Source organism: Loxodonta africana, chromosome 6 (genome assembly GCF_030014295.1).
Source record: "Loxodonta africana isolate mLoxAfr1 chromosome 6, mLoxAfr1.hap2, whole genome shotgun sequence".
NCBI classification, from domain to species: Eukaryota; Metazoa; Chordata; class Mammalia; order Proboscidea; family Elephantidae; genus Loxodonta; species Loxodonta africana.
In genome coordinates, this window is record NC_087347.1 from 10,658,501 (window position 1) to 10,684,026 (window position 25,526).

Below are 25,526 nucleotides of genomic sequence, written 5' to 3' on the forward strand. Positions count from 1 at the left end.
AACAAAGAAATTTTCTCCCCTTGTAAAGTCCTGAACAATTACATCTTTTGGCATGTAAACTATTTAAGGTCCTACCATGAAAGCTGCAAGAATGCAGGGGCCTTGTCTGTCTTAGTTCACCATTGTATCTCCAGTGCCTAAAAGGGCTGGCACATAGCGGGCACCAGGAAATGTTTACTAAATGAAGTAAAACAGATGCCCTGTTACTCCTCAACAACTATCAGTTACTGAAGGGCAGAGACCACGTCTTATGCCTATTTCTACAAAGTGCCCTACAGAGTAGACATTTACTAAGTGTTCTGGATTACCATGATGATAATTTATCACGGCCTGATGTTACATCGGAGCCCTGGTGGCAGAGTAGTTAAGAGCTCAGCTGCTATCCAAAAGGTCGGCAGTTCACACCACCAGCCACTCCTTGGAAACCCTATGGGGCAGTTCTACTCTGTCCTATAAGGTCGCTATTAGTTGGATTCGACTTGACAGCAATGGGTTTTTTTAATGGTACACTTGGAGCCCTGGTGGCACAGTGGTTAAGCAGCTCAGCTGCAAACTAAAAGGTCAGCAGTTGAAACCCCCCAGCCACTCCTCAGGAGAAAGATGTGGCAGTCTCCTTCCGTAAAGATTCACAGCCTTGGATACCCTCTGGGGCAGTCCTACTCTGTCCTACAGGGTCGCAATGAGTCGGAATGGACTCGATGGCAACGGGTTTGGGTTTAATAATAACACCATGAATTAAATATACAGGGCTTGGCAACACACCTTGACTGATAAAAAAAGAACGAAATGCCTTTGTACTGTTTCTCAACTCTCATATTAAAAGATGACAATAATTGTCCTTGAAATACTAAAACATTCCCCCATATTCCTGAATCTAAGGAAAATCCTAAAGACAGCTGAACTGTCTTTCCCTTGCTTATGAAATTTTTTTTATAAATTCATAGAGCACTCTAAAATCTGAATGCCTATTATAAGATTTATCTAGAGACTGGAGTTTCTATGTTCACACTTGGTAACACCCAGGAGCGCAACAACAATGGCAGGGAGTAAATTCCGGATATTACCAGGATGGATCTGTAGTGTCATCCCCAGCCAATAAAGACAGAATCATCTGAATGTTATCGAAGTACCAGACTTCTGGTCATAAATCACACAGTAAAAATAAGATTTGCAATGAGGCAGCATACAAAACCAAAACCTCAAATGTAAGATTTTCTCCCAAATAAAGCCCCAAAATGTTATATGAAATGGAAACTATCTCATTTTCCAATAAGTAGCTTCATTGCTCATGTGTACTTTGTACGAGATTATATTATAAATTCAATCTCGTATTTCTCTCCCACATTTTATTACTATCATTAAACTCATCTACAGAATTATTAAATTGGAACAAATAAGATGACTTATTGTACTTTAAAGACTTTCATAGCAATTGGCATTTTCAACACCCTGAAATTTATTCTATCCTTTCCTTTTGGCATAAATATGCAAACTTTGCAGACAAATTCTAGACACAGTTCCAGTTGAACACAAGTACCTTTAGAAACATCTGCATCCAGTGAGGGGAAGGAAGAAACAAAGAAACATGAAATCTAAAAGGGTAGGAACTAAATAGAAACCTCTTCTTTTTAAAGGAAATCAGACTCTAAAGAAGCACAGGAAGACACTCGTGGTGTCAGAATTAATGCTCAGCTCCGAAGGGCAAAGGAAAGTGTCTCAGGAAAGAACAAAGGGTTTATTTTCATACCCTGGGAGCCGTGGATGATCAGCAAACTTGGGCAAGAGCGCGGTAAAGTCATATTCGCCCCCTGAAGCAATCCAAGGGCTGTACTTCAGAACCCCTGAAAAAGCCCCCCAAGAAGGTTTTGTAAATCATGACCTCTATTCCTTTAACCCTTGTCCCTGCTATTAAATAAAGTCTTTGCCTGGGATCTTGTCACTTTCCTTAATTACCTTTAAAGGAGACTTTTTAAAAAAAAAAAAAACATATACAAAGTAGAAAGAATGATGAAATGAATCCCCAAATGCTCATACTCAAATTCAGCCATTATCAATTCACAGCCAACGCTGTTCCTCTCTCCCCTCCCCCAGCACACACACTTCACCGCCCCCACGTACACACACCACACACACTTCATTGCCCCCACGCACACACACACTTCACCGCCCCCACGCGCACACACACTTCGCCCCCACGCACACACACTTCACCGCCCCCACGCACGCACACACTTCACCGCCCCCACGCACGCACACACTTCATCGCCCCCACGCACACACACTTCATTGCTCCTATGTACACACACACCACACACACTTCATCGCCCCCACGCACACACACTTCATTGCTCCCATGTACACACACACCACACACACTTCATCGCCCCCATGTACACACACATACTGAATTGATTGAGAAATCCCTTTTTAACAAAAATCTAAATTACAGGTCATAAATGACAAAATATGCTATCCAGCAAACAATTCCGCAACAATTACACTGATCACTTTGGGCCTTTACTGACACAAAGCATAAATTTATGGGGCAAGGTTACCCCACAAGCGAAATATCAAGTCTCACGCTATGCAACTATTTAATAACAGAGAAGAAAAACACCTCATCCACCAGCTATATGCATAATTTAAATGATAAGCAAAGTCATCATCTATACACATACACTAACCTCAAAATTCATCAGAAAAAGGAAGACAAGGGTTACAAAGCTCACCCATGTGGCCAATTTTACCATGGTGATCTGGAAAAATCTGTGACTTTCAAAAGCTATAATCAACTGAACAAAATTATTAAAACATATAAGAACTGGAAGGAGCTTTCCCTAAGTTCATATCATTTCAAATAAAATGTCAGTTTTCATGAATACTTTTTTTTTTTTCTAAACACATGAGATTAATGTCAACCTGGCTTCTGTGTTAGACCTCTGTTTAAAAAAGAAACAAAGTTGTCAGTTAGTACTTTACTCCTGGGAAAGTGTTGCTACAGCTATGCCTACTCTCAGGGCTGCAGCCACATCTGGCATTTTCTACCTACAGGGTATCTGGGCCTCAAGCAGGGTAAGGCCTTGCTGAGAACCATGATCCTGCCTACAACACAAGGTCCGTGTCATTTCTTGCAGAACACGACCAGAGGAAGACATGGAAAGTCACAAGGAGTTATACTGTCCCCTCAAAGTCACGGAAAAAAATAGCATTATTCAAGGAATCTGGAGGAATGCAGGACACAAAATTCTAAACAGCAAAATGACTAGGACACTAAATCCAGACCAGAGACAGATGGGTAAACTTTACAGGGTCGCTATGAGTCGGAACTGACTGGACAGCAACGGGCTGTTTTTGTTTTTGTTTTTAAAGCCAAAGGACATCACGTTTGGTAGAGGCCCAACAGAAACGAGGGAAACCCTCCATGACATGGATTGACACAGCAGCTGCAACGATGGACTCAAACATGCAAATGATCATAAAGACGACGCAGAACCAGGCAACGTTCTATTCTGATACGCAAGGCCACCACGAGTCAGAGCCCACTGCACCACACTAACAACCAACCGGGCGGACTGCTAATTTTACATCTGTTCTGTCAGCTGAGCAACCTGTACTGGAGATCTGAGGATGCCCCTCAAAGACAACCCTATACTAGGCCTCCTTTCTGTGAAGAAATTCTGTACCCCTTCACACCAAATGGGACTGAGTTTGATAGATGGTGACTCTAGGGTATGCGGCTTTTCAAAATTCTACATTCCCCAGACATCAAATTATATCCCACCTACAAGGACCATTACCATGGATTTAATAGTTAACAGCTTCAGGTAGACAGTGGAGAAATTGGACAATCCAAGAAAGACAAGTAACCAGAATAATTCCAGAAATATTGAAACACAAGTAAGACAGACCTGCAGCATTTCTTCTCCCTACTGTTTCAAAAAGACAACTCAAAACAGCACTAGAACCCCTGCTTCTTGGGGAGACAAAACAAGGCCAAGGTCTCCAGGGCGCAGGGAGAAGAGCTGGGCCACCGCTTTCGTTAAAGGGCTCTGGTTTCCTGTGTTTGCACTGGCCTTCTGAACAGAGTTCCACAGGATGTGACACGCTCCATGGCTAAGTTCAGAAACCTCAGATGATGTTAGAACTTCAGACCGTAAGTGTTCAACTTATCATTTCTGGGAAGGCTACATCGTAAGATTTTGCTCCCTCTAGACGCATATTAAACATAAAACCTATATTCACACAGCGCCTGTGAGCATATTTCATTAACACAGATGTGAAGAAACCCAAAGTTATGATTCCCACAGCAAATGTAATCTTGGCCAACCCATACACATGTATTTTGCATTACTTCAGATGGTAGTGACCTTAAAAGAAACTTAGAAAGAATAAAGTGCACTTTAATCTCCACATCTAATTACAAAGAAAAACTCCCAGACAGATCAGAGATTAGAAAACTGCTTTCCTCCAGGAATAGTAGGCACTCTTTGAGAGAATTAACAAAGACTGGACCAAGCACTGAAGAATGTTCTCTAACAAACGTCTTTACCTAGCCTGTAGGACATGGGCCAGACAACTTAACAAGGTTTCCTTACGCTCTCATTCCTAATTCGATAAGCCAACCACCTGTTTGATGTTCAAAATTTCATTTCAAATATTTAATACTTTCAAAAAGTGCCTTAAATGCTAATCAGATGAAGAATAGGCTTAACCTAGCTCCCACTTGAAGCAACAGATGAAAGATGAGACATCATCACAAAATGGATTCTACACTGTAAAACAAGTCAAATACTTGTTTTAAAAAAAAAATTTTTTTTTTTTTTATATTAGTTAATATAGAAAATAGCTTTCCTCTCAAGGTTAAAACGCTAGTTTCTAGAAGGTCAAGTTCTACTATGATGGGCCAAAGGATTAAGGGAAGACAGCAGAGCTTACTGGTTAAGATGCTTCTGGAGCTAAAACGCCCAAGATTGAATCCTGGTTCTACCCCTGAAGGGCTGTGACTTTGGACAAGTCATTTCACCTCTCTGTGCCTCGGTTTCATCATCTACGGGGGCAGGGGGTCGCTATGGGTAAGAATCGACTTGACAGCAATGTGTTGGCAACAGGTGCTTCAGTTTCATCATTTATAAGGGGAGATTTAATAAAACCTGCCCCACAGAGCTATCATAAATACTAAATGAAGTAAAATATGTAAAGTTCTCAGAACAATGCCCAGCAGACAGTAAGCACTCAGTAAGCATTTTTTATTATTGCTATAATTTATTTTACCTTGGCAGCAACCTTTACTTACTTGTTAAACCAGCACCTACGCATACACACACACACACACACACACACACGCAAAAAAACTAAACTGAACTGGGTATTTTAATACTGTTATGGTACTTTAAGGAGCCCTGCTGGCCCCAAAGTTAAACACTCAGTTCAAACCCACCCAGCGGCTCCACAGGAGAAAGATCCAGCCAACAGCTCCCAGAAAGATCCCAGGCAAGAAAATCTTATGGGACAGTTCTACTGTCACACGGGGTTACTGAGTCAGAATCAACCCAAGGGCACACAGCAACAAATGGTACTTTAATCAGTCTCTAGAGCACGATATTAATAAGTGACTCCCCCCCCACCTCCTTCCTCTACCCCTCTTGTTAACTAAAGACGAAGTCCAAGCCTCTTAACCAAACGTTCACATTGCTTCATCATCTGTTGGCCTATCCTGGTTTCGCTGTCCATACTCCTGTCAGAACCTGCTGCTCCAATCAAACTAGTTTATATTCACATCCTCTAAATGTACCTTGTACTCACTTAACAAACATCAGAGAATCTATGGTGCCAAGCACCGTGCTAGCACTAGATGCGAAGACACAGTCCCTGCCCTCAAAAAGCTCACCAAACAGAAAAAGAGAGACGTGTAAAAAATAGTTTCAATAAAATATAACTATAATTACAAAAGAGCAAAGGTAAGGCAGCTGCATGAAGAGGAGCTGGTCAATTCTGTTGGTGCTGGAGAAGCCCTCCCTAAGGGAGGACACCCCCAGACTGAGAAGAAGTCAAAGGGCACTCCCAGAGCCAACAGTGAAAAGCGTGTGGTATGGCTAGACTGCTGGGGAGCTGCAGAAGGCTAGACGATGGAAGACGGGGGTAGGCTTTGGGTGCAAGACTCCTCTGTAGGAGAAGCACCAGGGTAAGGCTTTGCTCTGGAACCACCAAAGGACTCTGAGCTATAAAAGGGTAGCATGAGGGATCTTTGTGATGGAACTATTCTGTCTCTTGACGGTGGTGATGGTCACATAAATCTACAGATGTGATACAACTGCACAGAACTAAACACACACATATACATACAAATGAGTATAAGTAAAACTGGTAAAATGTGAATAAGGTCAGCGGATTGTGTCAATGTCAACTTCTGGGCTGTGATACTGCACTACAGCTATGCAGGAGGAAACTGGGTGAAGGGTACACGGGATCTCTCTGTATTACTTCTTGCAACTGTATAACTACAATTACCTGGAAATAAAAAGTTGAAATATGAATAATGATAAAGCATTAAAGGCACTCCTAAGAAAATGTGACAGCTATTACAGCATTATTCAATATTGTTCTAAAGGAGCTAGTCACCGCTATATAACAAAAAGAGTGACATAAATATTAGAAATGCTGTTGATTGTGGATCTAAGTAAAATGAAATTGTTGACAACTTCAATCTTTTCTCCATTTATCATGATGTTGCTTATTGGTCCAGTAGCAAGGATTGTTTTATGTTGAGGTGTAATCCATACTGAAGGCTGTGGTCTTTGATCTTCACCAGTAAGTGCTTCAAGTCCTCTTCATTTTAAGCAAGCCAGGTAGAGTGGGTAGAGGGCAGGAAAGCTGCTAAACATCCTACGATGGACAGGACGGCCCTTCTCCCCCAACAAAGAATTATCCATTCCAAAACGCCAACAGGGCCACTGTTGAGAAAATCCCAGTCTCCTTCTAGTCCAGAATATTGTTTTATTCCTTCATAGGACTTATACTCCCTGAAATAATCTTGTTTGCTTATTTGTTCACTTGGTTATTCTATCCCCTTACTCTAGCTCCACGAGGAAAGGAACCTGTCACCACTACATCCCAGTGCCTAGAACAGTAGTGGCACATGGTAGAACTCAATAAACGCCTGCTGTGTAGAGTGAAAACCTTTATTACAAGCAAGCAGGGTAAGATCTCCAAGAGATCAAGGAAAGGTATAGATTGGAGTTTGACCAAAGACACTGAAAAACACTAGCCAGTACAGCCAGGCTCATGAAGTCTGATGAAAAGTCCTTCCCAATGATCTCAAACAACTATTCCAAGAATCTAAATATGTGGAGTGAAAAATCTGGAGTAAGGCCTGATGAATAAAAACAGATTGAACCTGAAGACTTAAAAACACCTGCCTTTCAATTTAGCCATCAAGTGAGCTTGCCACTGATTATCACTAAAAGCTGCTTGAATAACAACCTAGGAAATAAACCTAAATCTGTAAATATTTAGTGCATGACAAAGGTGGCACTTCAGATCAATGGAAAAGGACAGCTTTCTCATTAAGCGGCGCTGATCAATTCTATCGGGGAAATAAATGAATTAGGTCTGAAATCCTTCATCTACCTCATACCAAACTTGATGGATGAAAGAAGTGGCCATAAAATATGAAATCATAAAAAAAGATTAATAGACTCAATTGCAAAAAAGTAATACATAAGTATTAAATATATACTGTACCATATATATGACCTATAGGGTCACTATGAGTCGGAATTAACTCGACGGCACTGGGTTTGGTTTTCTTTTTGTTTTGGTACCATAAACAAATTTAAAGTCAAATCTTATTTACCATGTTAGCAAACTGTTACAAAGCATAGTAAAAGATGAAAAGCACCCTGACATACTACAAGTTACATTCCAGATTGCAAAACCAAACAAGGAAGCACATAAAAAATAGCACTACAGGCCAATCTTTACCTATGAACATAGATGGAAAATCCTAAATAAAATATTAACAAATTGAATCCTAACAGTATATTGAAGATTACAAACAAGGTTTATTGTAAGCAGGTTCATCTACTACTACTGAGTAATAACAAAGATGGGCAACCTAAAGAGACTTTTTAACAAATGCCCAGAAAAGCATATGATAACATTTAAACCTATTAATATTAAACAACAACACACTAATTATTTCCAAGATATGGCCAAAACAAACACACATCAGCAAGGATGTTGTTGTTGTTATTTTGTGCCATCGAGACAAATTCCGACTGATAGCAATCCTTTATGATAGAGTAGAACTGCCCCATACAGTTTTTAGGCTGTAATCTTTATAGGAACAGATAGCCAGGTCTTTTCTCTGGTGCAGTAGCTGGTAAGTTTGAACCACTGAACATTTGGTTAGCAGACGAGCACTTAACCACTGCACCACCAGGGCTCCTCTTCAGTGAGGATAAATCTCAGCCATAAAGGGAACTGAAGTCCTGATGCCACAGCGCGGATGAACCTAGAAAACATTATGCTGAGAAAAAGAAGTCAGTCACAAAAAGCAGAATACTGTATAATCTCACTTACATGAAAGAAGGGGTGAGAGGGAGGGGGAAGCGGGAAGTTTTTGATTCGGGGGCATTGAGTTTATGTTAATAATTTTAGAATAGTTTGGAAGAGGACAGTGACAAAGATGGCACAACATGAAGAATGTAATCAATGTCACTGGATTGTGCATGTGGAAACTGTTGACTTGGTAAAGGTTTTATTGTACATATTTTCACCACAATAAAAACCACCACTGTAATTTAAACAACTATTAAATTCAAAATGAGTACTGGGGAAAAAAAAAAAAAAAAAGACCAAAGCAAACTGTATGTAACACGTGCAAAGACATATATGTAGTCATCTAATTCTACTCGGTCTTTGCCACTGGGAATTTGCTTGGTCCTATGGTCTCCTTCTAAGTAGCCACCTGTTAGGTGTTAGCAAAATTCTTGATTTTCATTTTTTCTTCTGAAGTTGCATTAACAAGGAGATCCACGGGGGTGTAGGGGAGGAATACAGCAAAGAGCCAGGCACCCTTTGATCAAAGCCACTGAGAACCACTGACAATCATTTCAGAGGGCTCTGGCAAAGACGGCACTTGCTGGAACTCAAGAGTGAAAGGGCTTGCCAAAGATAATTAAACCACTGCATGAAAAATGATGTGAATTAAACAGGAAGATATTTTTCCATTAATTTTTTTTAGTGATCGCAATTCAATAGAACTCTGGTTGAAATCTCAGCTTTCAATTCCTCTGAGATACAAGACTAGAGTCGAGTTGAGTACCTGCAATGTCAGACTCAATTCTGCACGTGGTGGGCAGCTGTGAGTTCAAGGGCAGTACCATACGCATTCCCCCTACTGAGGCAGAAGTAAAGAAGGCCCAGAGACTCAGTCCTGAGCTCTGCCCACAACACTATCAACTGTGCATTCATTCCTTTCACCAGCACAGTACAAGATTATACAATGACCCTGGATGCTTGAGGAAGTGGGATATTCTTTGGGTATGGTAAGCCAACTGCTGAGACAATTAATAAATGAATTAGCATAAAGTATGCTGACTTCTTGGGAAAGAATTTTATGAACACAGAATTTAAGACTTCTTACACAATAAACAATGAGCCCTGGTGGCCCAATGGTTAAAGCACTAACCAAAAGGCCGGCAGTTCAAACTCACCAGCCACTCCGAGGGAGAAAGATGTGGCAGTCTGCTTCCATTGAGATTATAGCTTTAGAAACCCTGTGGGGCAGTGCTACTCTGTCCCATAGGATGGATATGAGTCAGAATCGACTTGAAGGCAATGGGTTTGTGGACACAATAAAAATGCAATCACAAGTACTAATAAACTAGAATTGAGGGTGACACAGCAAGAAAATATTCTATCGTTCAGTCAATAAATCTGTAAATAAATTAATTGCAAGACACTGTTTTCAGTTGAAATCCTGGTGGCATAGTGGTTACATGCTACGGCTGCTAACCAAAAGGCTGGCAGTTCGAATCCACCAGGCGCTCCTTGCAAACTCTATAGAGCAGTTCTACTCTGTCCTACAGGGTCGTTATGAGTAGGAATCGACTCAACGGCAACGGGTTTGGTTTGGTTTTTGTCTTAATGACAAAAAAAAAAAAAAACACCCAGTGCCGTCGAATCGATTCACTGGGCCTTAATGAAAGGTAATTTTAAAAGACGCCTTCCTTGGATCAGGAGCATACAGCAATTGAAGAGCCAAGATAAACAAAAAAGTTGTGTTAAAGACAAATACTCCAGGAGGCGAAGCCAACATGGTGCTATGGACAGATGTAACATGACATAAGTAAAACTGATACAAACATCAATCCTGGAAACTTAAGCATCAAATAAAGAAATATGGAACTCGATCAAGCACCAAATGGAATAAGAAACTGACAGAGAATAGAGAATGAGGAGAGCTACACAGTGGAGGTCCCCTACCAGCTAACGTGGCATGGATTCACCATCCTGGACCATAGCCACCAAAGAACGGAGACAGAGAGTATGGGAAGGTAACTACAAGGAGCTCCCAACAGGAGACAGAGCACCCAGTAATCAGGGATACATGATTTCCCATCCCCTACCTTTCTTCCCTCTACATGACCTCTGCCGCTTCCCAGCAGACCACGGTCACTCAGCCAGCAAGACACCAGCTCACTGCTGCCCAGGTCCGCCCAACCCCCACCAGCCAGCCCCTTCAGTGCCATTTTGCTTGTTTGTCTTGTGGTTTTGGGTGTTTGTTTTTTTGTTTGTTTGTTTTTGACTTTTTTGTCACTTCCCTCCCTTCCTTCCTTTCCTTTCTCCTGCCCAGCTAGCTTCTCTACCTTTCTTTCCTTTCCTTTCTTGGTTTGTTTGCTTTGTTTTTTTTTTTTTTTTTTTTGCTTTCTTTTTTTGTTTCTTCTCTCGTTACTTTCCTTCCTTTCTTTTCTCCCTCCCACCTAGCCCTTTGCACCACCCCCACACCTTCTACAGGAGCCATGCTACACCATTCAGCTGGAGAAGTCACTGGTGAGCTGCCTCTCCGAGTCTGCACCACTGTCGCCAACCAGCTCCCTCAGCGCCATTTTACTTATTTTTTGTTCGATGGTTCTTTTTCCTTTTAGTCATCATTGTTTCTTCTATATCCCTTTTTTCCTTTACTTTCTCCCACCCTCCTACCTTCGTGCATCGCCCACTCCCTTCTTGGCAGGCTGTGTTGTACCACTCAGCTGGACAGTCTCTGGCACACAGCCTCCCCAGGTCTGCAACAGCCCCACAGGCCAGCTCCCTCAGTGCCATATTTTTTATTTTTCTTTATCTTTTCCCTTCTCCCTTTTCCTTTTCTCTCACCTAGGCCCTGCACTGCCTCCACCCGTTCCTGACAGGCCATGCCATGCTGCCCACCAAGAGAGATATCAGTTCGCCACCACCCTAATTCCACTCCACCCCCAATGGTCAGCTCCACCACCATTTTGTTTTGTTGTTGTTGTTTTTATTTTTTTTGTTTGTTGGTTGGTTTCTTCTCTCTCTTTCCCTTCTTTGCTTTCTCCCACCCACTTAGCCCTGTGCAGTGCCCACACCCCTTCTCAACATGCCAAGCCACGCCACTCAGCTACAGAGCCACCAGCACACAGCTTCGCTGGGTCTGCCCCACCCCACCTGCCAAATCCTACCATGCCATCATTTTATTTCTTTTTTCTTCATTTTTTGTTTTGCTTTTTTTTGCTTTTGTTTCTTTCTCTTCTTTTCCTTCTTTCACTCACCCACTTAGCTCCACATATCACATCCTCTTCCTTACCTCTTGGCCTATCTGTACCATGCACTCAGTGCTTCATCACCAAGTGTCACCAATGCAGTCCCCAGGCAACTGTCCTGCACCATGCCCGGCCCCACCCCATCAGCCCCAGTTTGTGCCACAAACTACACATCCCCACCCCCTCCCCCAGCTGGACCCACCCTGCTGCACCATAACTGAGTGACACCCCTGCCCACTTGGACAAGGTAGTTAGAAATATCATGCCTACAGGCAAGCAAGCAACAAAACACACCCAGCCCGCCTTCCCAGGCATAACCAAATAAAATAAAAAAGCAAGACAAAACAAACAAATCTACAATCAATAAACAATGAAAATAATTCCTAAGTGTCCCAAACAGCAGACAATATCACAACATATTAAAAAAAAAAAAAAAAAAAAAAAGGACAGGATGGTTCTAGAAAGCAAACAAAATAAAACACTAGATGACTTTCTGGTAGAAGAAAAGGCACTAGAACCACCTGATAAGGAATTCAAAACTCTAATATTCAGGGTTCTCCAAGGGACAAGAAAAATACAGACAAAAATAAGGAAAAAAGACAAAATCATGGACAATACAGACAAAATCAGAGAAAACACAAGGCAATGGAAGAATTCAGGAAAATAATACAAGAACAAAACATTAAAATTAAATAAATAACCAGAAATCATACAAAAACAACAATTAGAAATCCAAAAGATAAACAAGATTTCAGAAATGGACAGTGCAATAGAAGGTTTTAGGAGCAAATCTGAAACAACAGAAGACAGGATCAGTGAAATTGAAGACAAATCCTTGGATACTACTTTGAGGAAAAATCAGAGAAAAGAATGAAGAAAAATCAGTCAATCAAAGACAAAAATCCGTGTGTGATCAGAGTTCCAGAACAGGGGAGAAAATGGAAAACACAAAGAGGATCACTGAAGATGTGCTGACAGAAAACATCCCTAATATCATGGAAGTCTAAAAGCCAGCCATCCAAGAAGCTCAATGGACCCCATATAGCATAGACCACAAAAGAAAATCACCAAGACATACCATAATCACACTGGCTAAAACCAAAGATGAAGAAAGAACCCTGAGAGCAGCTAGAGATAAACAAAGTCATATACAATAGGGGAAACAATAAGACTAAGCTGATTACTCAGCAGAAACCATACAGCCAAGAAAGCAATGGGATGACATATACAAAACCTGGAAAGAAAAAAACAGCCAACAAAGAATAATATATCCTGCAAAACTCTTGCTCAAATATGATGGCAAAATTAAGGTATTTCCATAAAGACATTACTTAAGGGAATATGTTAAAAAAAAAAAAAGCTTACAAGAACTATTAAAAGGAGTCCTTCAGTTAGAGAACCAACAACATCAGACAACAACCTGAATTTAGGACACAGGACAGCATCAGCCAGATACCAACTTAGGTAATAAACTCTTAAGGATAAAACAAAACCAAAATATTTACATCAGGGAACCGGAGAAGTCAATCTATAAATGACAACAACATCAGAACAATAAAAGAGGGAATAAATGGTGTAGGTACAGAACTTTCAAATGGGGAGGAAGTCAAGGCAGTATCAAGTAACAAGGCTGTTTAAACTTAGGAAGATAGAGGTAAATTTCAAAGTAACCATAAAGAAAGTTAACAAGCCTACTCATCAAAGTAAAGAAGAAAAACATAAAGTCTCAGTAAACACAAAATCTACAAAAATGAAAGAAATGAAAAACAAAAACTCCAAAAACAAAAGGAATTCGGCACAGAAGAGTAAGAGGAACAAAGAAAACATCTGCATCACAGAAAAAAATCACTATAAAATGATAGCAATAAACTCACACCTGTCAATGATAACATGAACATAAATGGCTTAAATGCACCCGTAAAGACACAGAGAGTGACAGAATGAAAAAAACCAGACCCATCAATATCCTGTCTATAAGAGACACACCTTAGAAACAAATACATAAATATATTAAAAATCAAAGGATGGGGAAAGAAAAAAAAATAGCAGAAGTGGCAATGCTTATCTCAGATAAAACAGACTTTAAAACAAAATCCACTATAAAAGACAAGGAAGGACATTATGTAATGATTAAAGGCACAAGCCACCATGAGGACAGAACCGTACATGCTATAATACACTCTTCTCTCCTCTAATGCTTCACCCTTCTTACATCAATCCTTCCAGGTTCATCCCAAATGCTTCCTGCATCTTCAGAAGTCTTTCATAACCTACACACTGCCTCTTGATTGCTCGTTATTCTTCTCTATTATCCTGCATTCCCTTCTCTTCTATTTTGGTTTTACACTTGTCTTGTCCCTCTTATGAGAGAATTCTATCAATAATTTAAGGAAAAAATACCAATTCTACACAAACTGTTCCACACACTTGAAGGAAAGGGAACTCACCCTAGGTTGCCAGCATTACTGATACTAAAAACAAAGATATTACAAGAAAAACACCTCAAACTTCTATACACAGAAATTCTTGACAAAATTTTGGCAAACTAATTTCAACAATATATAAAAAGAATAATATATCAGGATCAAGTGGGGTTTACCCAGGAATGGAAGACTGGTTTTAATACTTGAAAATCAATGTAAGTCACCATATTAACAGAGTACAAATGAAAATCCACGTCATCTCAATACACTCAGAAAATTCATTTAACAAAATCCAACATTCACTCCTGACAAAACTCTCAATAAGTTAGGAATGAAAGGAAACTTCTTCACTGATAATGGGCATACTGTATTTTTATACAAATAATGCACACATCATACTTTTTTCTTTTTTTTTTGCCAGTCACACTATGCCAGAATTGTTTTATTTATTTTCATCATTTCTGCACCTTATATGTGTGGGCACGCTATTTACATGTGCATGTTATTTGTGAAAAAAATACAGTATACAAAAAACCTTATATTTTATATCATACTTAACAGTGATACTTAATGGTTCCCCCCTAAGATCAGGAATAAGACAAAGATGTCTGCACTGACCACTTATAGTCAACTTTGTACTGGGAGTTCTAGCCAGCACAATAGAGAAAAAAATAAAAGATTTCAAAGGAAGAAGTAAAACTGTATTAACAAATAACACAATCTTCATGTGGAAAATCCAATGGAATCTCTTAAAAAAAAAAAAAAAAAGCTACTAGAACTAATATAAGTGAGCTTAGCCAGGTTGGCAAATACAAGATCAACGTACAAAAATCAACTGTATTTTTATATATACTAGCAACAATCAATCAAAAATAAAAATTCTTTAACAGTACTATTTCAATAGCATCAAAAACATGCAATACTTAGGGATAAATATGACAAAAAATGTTTAAGATCTGTCTGCTGAAAACTACAAAATAGTGCTGAGCTAAATTAAAGGACATATAAACAGAATATATCTTGCCTGTGGCTTAGACAACTCAACATTAAGATGACAATTATCCCCAAATTGATCTACAGATTCAATACAATCCCAATCAACGTTTCAGCAGACATTTTAGAAACCTGACAAGCTGATTTGAAAATTAATATAGAAAAGAACCTAAAAACCTTAATGTCACCATTAGTGCATCCCAGAGGCAGCCTGTTATTGGGACGCAAGAATCAAAAAGAGTTGTACTAACAGCTGACTAAACTTGAGCGATTCTAGCCTCAATGTGAGAGCTAATCACGTAACTACAACTTTGGGCATCAAGTTCTCGTTATGGCTCCAAATACGAGGCTCTCTGAAAAATCCTTTTTGTCAAATCCTTCTGCTCATATCACATGACACAAAGGAATATCTTGTGCAGTTCCAACACCACCACCCCAGTCTAATAAAGACAAGAACTCTGGCCTAGTTTCCAACCTCCCTAACATCACCAATAACAGCACAGATAGTTGGACCTCAGGAGGCATCTACCAACCCATTTCAGGCCCATTGTTTTATTTGTACATGCGCTATCTGAGTGAAAATGAACTTTATTTCCTATAGCAAATCCTCCTAGGGAAAAAAAAAATGTGAAGGTTAAAATAAAGGATATTCGAAAACCAGACACTATAGACTGGTCATACAACATTACAGGAAACTAAAGTCTGGGATCAATGGGGGAACTGCAAAAAAAAAGGTTATAAATCTTCCTCACACAAAAATGCTTTGTTACATTTTTTTTTGCACTTAGAATACTGGGCCACCTCTAAGTCATTTTCAGTCCAATACCAAATTCAACTGGTCCTGTTGGCATTCCAGGATGGCACTACAAGCTGTGGTACCAATATGACTCTTTCGAAAAAATTTAGCAGCAATAAAACTGAAAAATAAGCATAAACCTTTGCCTTAAATTGGTCAGCTAACCTAAAAAGTTTAATGCATTAGAGTTTCCATTTCTGAAGCCTTTTTCATTTGTTTTTTCATCAAAATTTGCAGGGAAACTCAAGTATACTTACCACAGATATGAGATAAAGAGAACATTAGGAAAAGGTGAGAAAGTCTCAACTCTGATTGCCACAGAAGGACTAATGTAAATTCGATTAATATAATAAAGGATCTGAAATCAGTGAATTTCAATTTTTACTTAGGGCCATTTTTCAGGCAATGAAAGTCCTGAAGACAATCAATTAATCAAGAAATATTTCCTGGCCACCTAATATGGCTCAGCACGATGTTATTTAAAAAAAAAAAAAAAGTTGCCATCAAGTCAATTCCAAATGATAGTGACACCATGCGTAACAAGGCAGAACTGAGCTCCACTGTGGTTTTTTTGGCTGTAATCATTATGGAAAAAGATTGCCAGGTCTTTTCTTCTGCGATGTCACCAGGTGGGTTTGACCCGCCAATTTTTTAGTCAGCAGCTATGCATAAACCATTTGTATCACTCAAGGACCTTACGATGCTATGACCAAAAAAACCCAAACCTGTTGCCATCAAGTCCATTCTGACTCAAAGTGACCCTACAGGACAGAGTAGAACTGCCCCATAGGGTTTCCAAGGACTGGCTGGTAGAGTCAAACTGCCAACCTTTAACTTAGCCACCGAGCTCTTAACCACTGTGCCACAAGGGCTCCTATAATGCTATAAACCAAACCCACTGCGGTCGAGTCAATTGCAACTCGTAGTGACCCCTTCGGGTTTCCAGGGCTATAAATCTCTACAGAAGCAGACTACCACATCTTTTTCCCTCGGAGCCACTGGTGGTTTCAAACCACTGACCTTTCAGTCAGCAGCAGTTGATCGCTTTAATCACTGTGCCACCAGGGAAATCAGTTTCTGTGCCCCAGGTATACTTGTGATCTAACTAAACAGAAAACTAAATCACAACCTGTAAGCAGGCTGAGAGAAAAAGCACCCACCCAGGGAATGACAGACTCTATTCCCAACTCCATCCCAACTCACTAGATGTCTGTCCTTGGGCAAATCCTGGAAACTTTTCAGGACTCAATTTTCTCGTATAAAAGAAGAGAGGGATAAACAGGATGATTTCTAAGGTCTCTTCCACTCCGGGTCTACGAACACAAGTTCAAAAATAAGAGAGATGAACTAGGCCTTTAAGAATTGGTAAGATTTAAACAGACTGATGGGAGAAGAAAGGATATTCCAGGGAAGGAGCATGAAGGTAGTGCGTCTTGTTAGTGGAACCAGGAGGCTTCCTTGACTACAACAGAGCAGAGGGAACATGTTGAAATCACGGATGAGTAAACAATACAGTCATGTGTCGCTTCACGTCCACGATACCTTCTGTGAGATAGGACGTTATGTGATTTGGATGATGTATAAACACTGTATCATATACACGCCATCCCTGGATTACAAACGAGTTCTGTTCGTAAGAGCGTCTTTAAGTCGAATTTGTATGTAAACTGGAACAGTTAGGTACGGTTCCTATCTAACACCAGTTAGTCAAATGTTTGCCTTAGTATACAGATTACAGTGTACCTTTCTATGCACAAAAACATTAAAGAAACACTTGCAGATACACTGTTGCTGTTGTCAGGTGCCGTCAAGTCAGCGTGAACTCATAGTGACCCCACGCACAACAGAACGAAACACTGCCCAGTCCTGCGCCATCCTCACAATCGTTGTCATGCTTGAGCCCGTTGTTGCAGCCACGGTATCAGTCCACCTCGCTGAGGGTCTGCCTTTTTCCGCTGACCCTGTACTTTACCAAGCATGACGTCCTTCTCCAGGAACTGATCCCTCCTGACATGTCCAAAGTATGTAAGATGCGCTCTCACCACCCTTGCTTCTAAGGAGCATTCTGGTTGTACTTCTTCCAAGACAGGTTTGTGCGTTCTTTTGGCAGTCCACGGTATAGTCAATATTCTTCACCAACACCACAATTCAAAGGCGTCAACTCTTCTTCGGTCTTCCTTATTCATTGCCCAGCTTTCACATGCATATGATGCGATTGAAAGTACCATGGCTTGGGTCAGGCACACCTTAGTCTTCAAGAGGATGTCTTTGCTTTTCAACACTAATATAACGAGGTCCTTTGCAGCAGATGTGCCCAAAGCAATGCGTCTTTTGATTTCTGGACTACTGTTTCTATGGGTGTTGATTGTGGATCCAAGTAAACTGAAATCCTTGACAACTTCAATCTTTTCTCTGTTTATCATGATGTTGCTTATTGGTCCAGTTGTTAGGATTTTTGTTTTCTTTATTTTGAGGTGTAATTCATACCGAAGGCTGTGGTCTTTCACCTTCATCAGTAAGTGCCTCAAGTCCTTTTCAATTTCAGCAAGCAAGGTGGTGTCATCTGCATAACGCAGGCTGTTAATGAGTCTTCCTCCAATTCTGATGCCCCGTTCTTCTTCATATAGTCCAGCTTCTCGGATTATTTGCTCAGCATACAGGTTGAATAGGTATGGTGAAAGGATACAACCCTGATGTACACCTTTCCTGACTTTGAACCACTCAGCATCCCCTTGTTCTGTCCGAACAACTGCCTCTTGATCTATGTAAAGGTTCCTCATGAGCACAATTAAGTGTTCTGGAATTGCCATTCTTCACAATGGTATCCATAATTTGTTATGATCGACAGTCAAGTGCCTTTGCATAGACAATAAAAAACAGGTAAACATCTTTCTGGTATTCTGTTTCCAGCCAGGATCCATCTGACATCAGCAATGATATCCCTGGTTCCACATCCTCTTCTGAAACAGGCCTGAATTTCTGGCAGTTCCCTGTCGATATACTCTCCAGCCACTTTTGAATGACCTTCAGGAAAATTCAGCTTGCGTGTGATATTAATGATATTGTTCTATAATTTCTGCATTCGAATGGATCACCTTCTTGAGAACAGGCATAAACATGCATCTCTTCCAGTCGGCTGGCCAGGAAGCTGTCATCCACATTTCTTGGCATAGACAAGTGAGCACCTCCAGCGCTGCATCCGTTTGTTGAAACATCTCAATTGATATTCCATCAATTCCTGAAGCCTGTGTTTCGCCAATGCCTTCAGAGCAGCTTGGACTTCTTCCTTCAGTACCATCTGTTCCTGGTCATATGCTACCTCTTGAAATGGCTGAATGCCGACCAATTATTTTTGGTATAATGACTCTGCATATTCCTTCCATCTTCTTTTGATGCTTCCTGCGTCGTTTAATATTTTCCCCACAGAATCCTTCACTATCACAACTCGAGGCTTGAATTTTTTCTTCAGTTCTTTCAGCTTGAGAAACGCCAAGCATGTTCTTCCCTTTTGGTTTTCTATCTCCAGCTCTTTGCATATGTCATTATAATACTTTACTTTGTCTTCTCAAGCTGCCCTTTGAAATCTTCTGTTCAGTTCTTTTACTTCATCATTTCTTCCTTTTGCTTTAGCTGCTTGACGTTCGAGAGCAAGTTTCAGAGTCTCCTCTGACGTCCATCTTGGTCTTTTCTTTCTTTCCTGTCTTTTCAACAACCTCTTGCTTTCTTCACTATGATGTCTTTGACGTCATTCCACAACTCGTCTGGTCTTTGATCATTAGTGTTCAATGCGTCAAATCTATTCTTCAAATGGTCTCTAAATTCAGGTGGGATATACTCAAGGTCATATTTAGGCTCTCATGGCCTTGCTCTGATTTTCTTCAGCTTCACCTTGAACTTGCACATGAGCAATTGATGGTCTGTTCCACAGTCAGCCCCTGACCTTATTCTGACTGATGATACTGAGCTTTTCCGTCGTCTGATTCCTGTGTATTCTATCTGGTGAAGTCCATGTGTACAATCAACATTTATGTTGGTGAAAAAAGGTATCTGCAATGAAGTCGTCGGTCTTGCAAAATTCTGTCATTCCATCTCTGGCATTGTTTCTATCACCAAGGCCATATTTTCCAACTACCGATCTTTCTTCATTTCCAACTTTCACATTCCAGATACGCTAAAATATCTTTAACATACAATAATAATGTTTTCATGTGTGCTGCAAAACAGCGCCCATTTTTTATTACAAACCATTGTGTATACCTTAAATTTTTAATGTAATAGGCTTTACAGGGGTTGGTTTGTAACTACGGGTTGTAAGTAAGTCGGACATTCGTACCCCCAGGGACGATAGAGAGTACAGTACAGTAGATACATCAGCCAGTAACATAGGCACTTATTATGACTATGAAGACATACATATTATAGGATATATACGTACTGTACCATTACACACCTGGCGGTACAATCACTTTGTGTATAAGAGACGTAAGATACACGTGTTCAGGAAGCTGTTGCATTCACTACATCCGGTTATGGCCACTACATCCCATTCTCCAATTGAGATTTCTGAACTCTGTTACAACCTTACGGAACCATGGATGTATATGAGGTCAGAGGTTGCCCAAACAGATGTTCTGTGGTGCATGACTGTACTAATACTAAGCAATGGCAGAGTACAAAGCAGGCTATTCAAACACAATATAAAGGTGTCATACCCACCCACAGTCCAGCCAAAGCCTCTAAGTAAAACCCTACAGAGGCTTCTCTTTACTTCAAGGATGAAGAAAAACTCCTTAACCTGCCTACAAGGCCCAGGGCCCCTACAAGGCCTAGCACCACCTGGCCCCTGACCACCTTCTAGGCCTCTCTCACAAAAGATTTTTCCACCCTCTCTTGCTCCATAAAGAGCTGTACTTTCAGTTGTTGGTCCTCTCCATGAAGCCTGCCATCACAGGGTCTTTGCCCTGGCTGTCTGTCCTGACTAGAACACTCTCCCCTCCCTGTGCATCCTTCAGATCTCAGGTCAAATGTCCCTTCTGTGACTTCCCTAACTAAAGCACTCCTGCAGTTTTACATTTGTGTGATCATTTGATTCTCATCTGCTTTCCCAACAGTGAGTAAGCTGAAGGCAGGGACCTCATCTCCAACACAAAGCACACTGCCTAGTACTAAGTAACCCAGTGCAGTCCAGTCAACTCCAACTCATAGTAACCTTATAGGACAAAGCAGAACTGCCCCATAGGGTTTCCAAGGAGCAGGTGGTGGATTCAAACTGCCAACCTTCTGGTTAACAGCCATGCTCTTAACCACTACACCGCCAGAGCTCCTAGTAAGCACACAAATATTTGTTGAATAAGTGAATAAATAGGAACTAAATCTACAGAGACCAGGCAGTATTTTGTCCTGTTGTACACAGGGCTGCTATGAGTTGGAACTGACGCCACAGCACCTAACAACAACAACAAACTTACAAGAAACAACAAAACATCTTAAGGGGTTTCCTTAAGACTTTGTTCATCTTCGAAAGTCTGTCTTTGGAGGATGTATTCAAGACCAAAATAAAAAAAATAATTTTTCTTTTAATCAATTCAGATGTCTATATAAATTGCTCCAGCCCATCTATGTCTCTAGACAAATGCTGAGCATCAAAGACTGGCAGGCTAAACACACAAACACATACACCATACATAAAACAGAGCTACTGATTACGGAGTAAGTGTTGTCTTTTGTATTTCCTAACACAGTGTCTGCTATATAAGAAGCACTCTGCAAATATCTGCTAAATAGATAAAGAGCAGGCAACCCTGGTGGCATAGTGGTTAAGTGCTATGGTTGCTAACCTAAAGGCTGGCAGTTCAATCCACCAGGCACTCCTTGGAAACTCTATGGGGCAGTTCTACTCTGTCCTGTATGGTAGCTATGTGTGGGTATCGATTCGACAGCAACAGGTAGATAAAGAGCAACGCTTCACAAGATGCTTAAGTATGTATGAACCAAGAACTTAACTCTAACCTTTGGTGTCTGATATAAACATAAAAACCAGCAGCAGAAGAAAGCAGCAAAGTCCCTTGCCTCATTATTGCAGATCTCAAACAGGAAAAATGCCAGACAGACTTGTGCTAATAGTACTTGAAAGAAATAGTAATATCACAATCAAGTGAACTTATCGTTAGGTGCTGTCTAGTGATTTCAGCTTATAGCCGCCCAATGTAATAGGGCAGAACTGCCCCATAGGGTTTTCTAGGCTGAAATCTTTACAGGTGCAGATGGCCAGGTCTTTCTCCCTCAGAGCAGCTAGATGGGTTTGAACTTCCAACCTTTCAGTTGGCAGCCAAGGGCTTTACCCATTGAACCTGGGCTCCTTCAACCTAGACTTTTAAATAAGGGCTTCAAAATGTCATGTGGGGCTATTTCCAAAACCCCTAAGGATATTAGGGGAAAAAATTCAGGACTTCCTGTCCTTTCCAATACAAATACATCTTGTATCTATACTTTAACAACAAAATTGAGTTCTGCATAATCCATAAACACCTCCCTGAAAACTCCAGCCTGTGCTTAACTCTCCACCCGAACTACGTATTTTCCGTTTAAACAAATCCCATTTAACAGTTTCCCCAATAATTTAATGTGCACAGTCTCTTATTTCTTCTATATCCATTCTGGTGGGTTTAACACTGTGGGTGGTTAATAAACACTTGCTGAACTGAAATGAAATTACACAGTTGTTGGAAGGAGGGCCTTGGGTACGTAAACGCCTGCATTGTATTTCCAAAACAATGACATTCTCGAAGATTGTTCAGAAGCTTGTTTCAGTTCCATTATCACTGGATTAAATATAAAGTCGCTACCCCACCATATTCAAATAAAGCTTACAGTTTACACAAGACCACTCCTTCAAAGTCAATTAAGGGAGATTTTAAGTCTTTTGAAATGTCAGTTAGACATTAATAACATCCGCCTGCCTCTACTTTCCTCAATGTAGCGAAATTCACCTGTAATTTTTCCCAAACCTAGATGGGTTAGTCAGTCGTAGAGAGATTTCCTTCTGAAAACTGAAAGACACAAAATCTAAGCTACAAAATACTAACTACACATCACTCACGACTGTAAAGCTAATTCCCCGGGATAGGGTCAGTTCAAAATGAGCAATGACATGAGCCTCCAAGATCCACCAAGCAGATGAAGTGTATCACTCTGGGGAACGGAAAGCTGCAGACAAACGGCAAGCACTGTCACCAAGGGCTGCTGCTCAAGGCTGCAGAGGCGCGCCATCCTGCTCATCAGGACCCGTGACGACGCGCCCACAGGTGACTCGAGCCTGGGGAAGCGTCCACTCGACAGCGACAGGCTCTGTTTAATTCTGATCCCCCTCCTCGCGCACCGAACTGGGCCACAATGGAGGGGCCAGCCCGGCACCCGGAGGGTACCCGGGCGTGGGGCGGGCAGGGACCAGCCAGGGCCGGTGAGCGACGCCGGAGCCGGAGGGCGCTCGCCCGGGGCCGCCCCGCGGGGGCCCGGCTAGGCGGCGCGGAGTCACCGAGGCCAGACCCCGGGGCGGTCCAGGAAGGGGTCCGGGGGTGGGGGGTGCGCGCGACGGGGGGCCTCACCCTGGCTCCCGGGAGGCAGCGCCAGCGCGGTCCCTCAGTTGCTAAGGAGAATGCGCTTCCGGGTCACGGGCGCGGCGCTAGAGACAGCAACGGTGGCCGGGTGGGGCCAAGAGCGAAGGGCGCGAGCGGTGGTCGGCTGCTGTTGCGCCGTCCAAGGGGCGACAGGGTCTGGCGGGGTCTGCCGCAGTTCCTCCGGCCTCGCCTCGCGGGGGCGACTCGCTATAGCCGGTGGCTCCAAGCTGGGCGGCCTCGGGACGCCCACCTGCCTGGCAAGGAAAAGGAACCCCCAAAGAGCAGCCAGAATGGCTGACGGGATGCTTGGGAGAGCAGGAGAGTTTTGAAAGAATTTCAGTGAGGGGGTGGTGGTCACCAGTGTCAAATGCTGGGGAGATCAAGTGACCAGTGATGACCTTAGAAAAAATAAAATTCAGTCAAAGTCAACAGTGGCTTGAATCTGTGCAGTGAATGAGTCCACCATGTGTTCTGTAAGGAAAAGAGATATATTAAATTGTTCAGTGAATGCCTTAATGTGTTACCAAAGCACTGTCGTGATATTTGTCCCTTCCTTAATGCTATGCGTCAGAATCCACTCAAAGGCAACAGTGGTTTTGTTTGTTTGTTTTGTTTTTTTAATACCATGGACAGCCAGAAGAATGAACAAACCTGTCTTGGAAGAAGTACAACCAGAACGCTCCTTAGAAGCAAGGACGGCAAGACTTTGTCTCACTTACCTTTGACACATTGTCAGGAGGGACCAATCCCTGGAGAAGGACATCATGCTTGGTATAGTAGAGCGTCAGCGAAAAAGAGGAAGACTCTCAACAAGATGGACTGACACAGTGGCTGCAACAGTGGGCTCAAATATACCTGCTATTATGACGATGGTACAGTGTTTTGTTCTGTTATACATGGGGTTGCTGTGAGTTGTAACTGACTCACCTGCACCTAACAACAATAACTGTGAGCTCCTTGAAGGTGAAAATATTTGTTATTTATCTTTGCATCTATAGTGCCTGGTACACACAGGCCAGGCCTCAATGTTTGTTTGAAGAATAAATTAACCAATGGAGCCTTTGGTTTTTAATGTTCACACAGGCTCCCCCCAGAACTCTCAGGAAAGCTGTGACTGCAGAATTTGTCTATTCAAATGTAGAGGGTGGGGGAAGTCCAGGAGGGGCAGGAAGTGGAGGGTGACTGGGGGTTAAGGATTTAATGGGTGGAGGGGGCCCAGCGGGGTCAGGAGTGGGACAACACATAAGAAGAAGAGAACAAAGGATTGAAACTATGAAACTGGGGATTTTAGGGCCAGAAATGGGAGATGAAGCCAAGGAAACCAAAAAATAGTGAAAAGCAGGAATAGAACAACAAGGACAAGAGCCAAGAAAGGAGGGGTGAGACAGTTACCCTGTGTAAGCTCCACAGGCAAATCTCATTTTGATTAGACATCTGGCAAGAAGAATAGTGCCACCTGAAACAAAGGAGAATGAAGAACACCAAAGACAGAAGGTAATTATGAGCCCAAGAGACAGAAAGGACCACGTAGATCAGAGACTACAGCAGCCTGAGACCAGAAGAACTAGATGGTGCCCAGCTACAACCCATGACTGCACTGTCAGGGGACACAACAGAGAATCCCTGATGGAGCAGGAGAGCAGTGGGATGCAGACCTCAAATTCTTGTAAAAAGGCCAGACTTAATAGTCTGACTGAGACTAGAAGGACCCTAGAGGTCACAGTCCCCAGACCTTCTGTTAGCCCAAGACTGGAACCAGTCCCAAAGCCAACTCTTCAGACAGGGATTGGACTGGACTATAAGATAGAAAATGATACTGATGTGGAGTGAGCATCTTGGCCCAAGTAGACACATGAGACTGTGGGGGCAGCTCCTGTCTGAGGGGAGATGAGAAGGTAGAGGGGGACAAAAGGTGGCT

The 25,526-nt window shown here is 41.7% G+C and overlaps 1 protein-coding gene across 3 annotated transcripts in view; it reads right to left on the reverse strand.

Moving 5' to 3' along the window:
- DIS3L2 (DIS3 like 3'-5' exoribonuclease 2) overlaps nt 1-23,656 on the reverse strand; it is a 386,862-nt gene extending 363,206 nt beyond the window's left edge. For all 3 annotated transcript variants that reach the window (XR_010322206.1, XM_064286551.1, XM_064286549.1), the window contains exon 1: nt 23,597-23,656. The gene's annotated coding sequence lies outside the window, so the exon portion shown is untranslated. The remainder of the gene's footprint in view (nt 1-23,596) is intronic.
- Between the last annotated feature and the right edge of the window lie 1,870 nt (nt 23,657-25,526).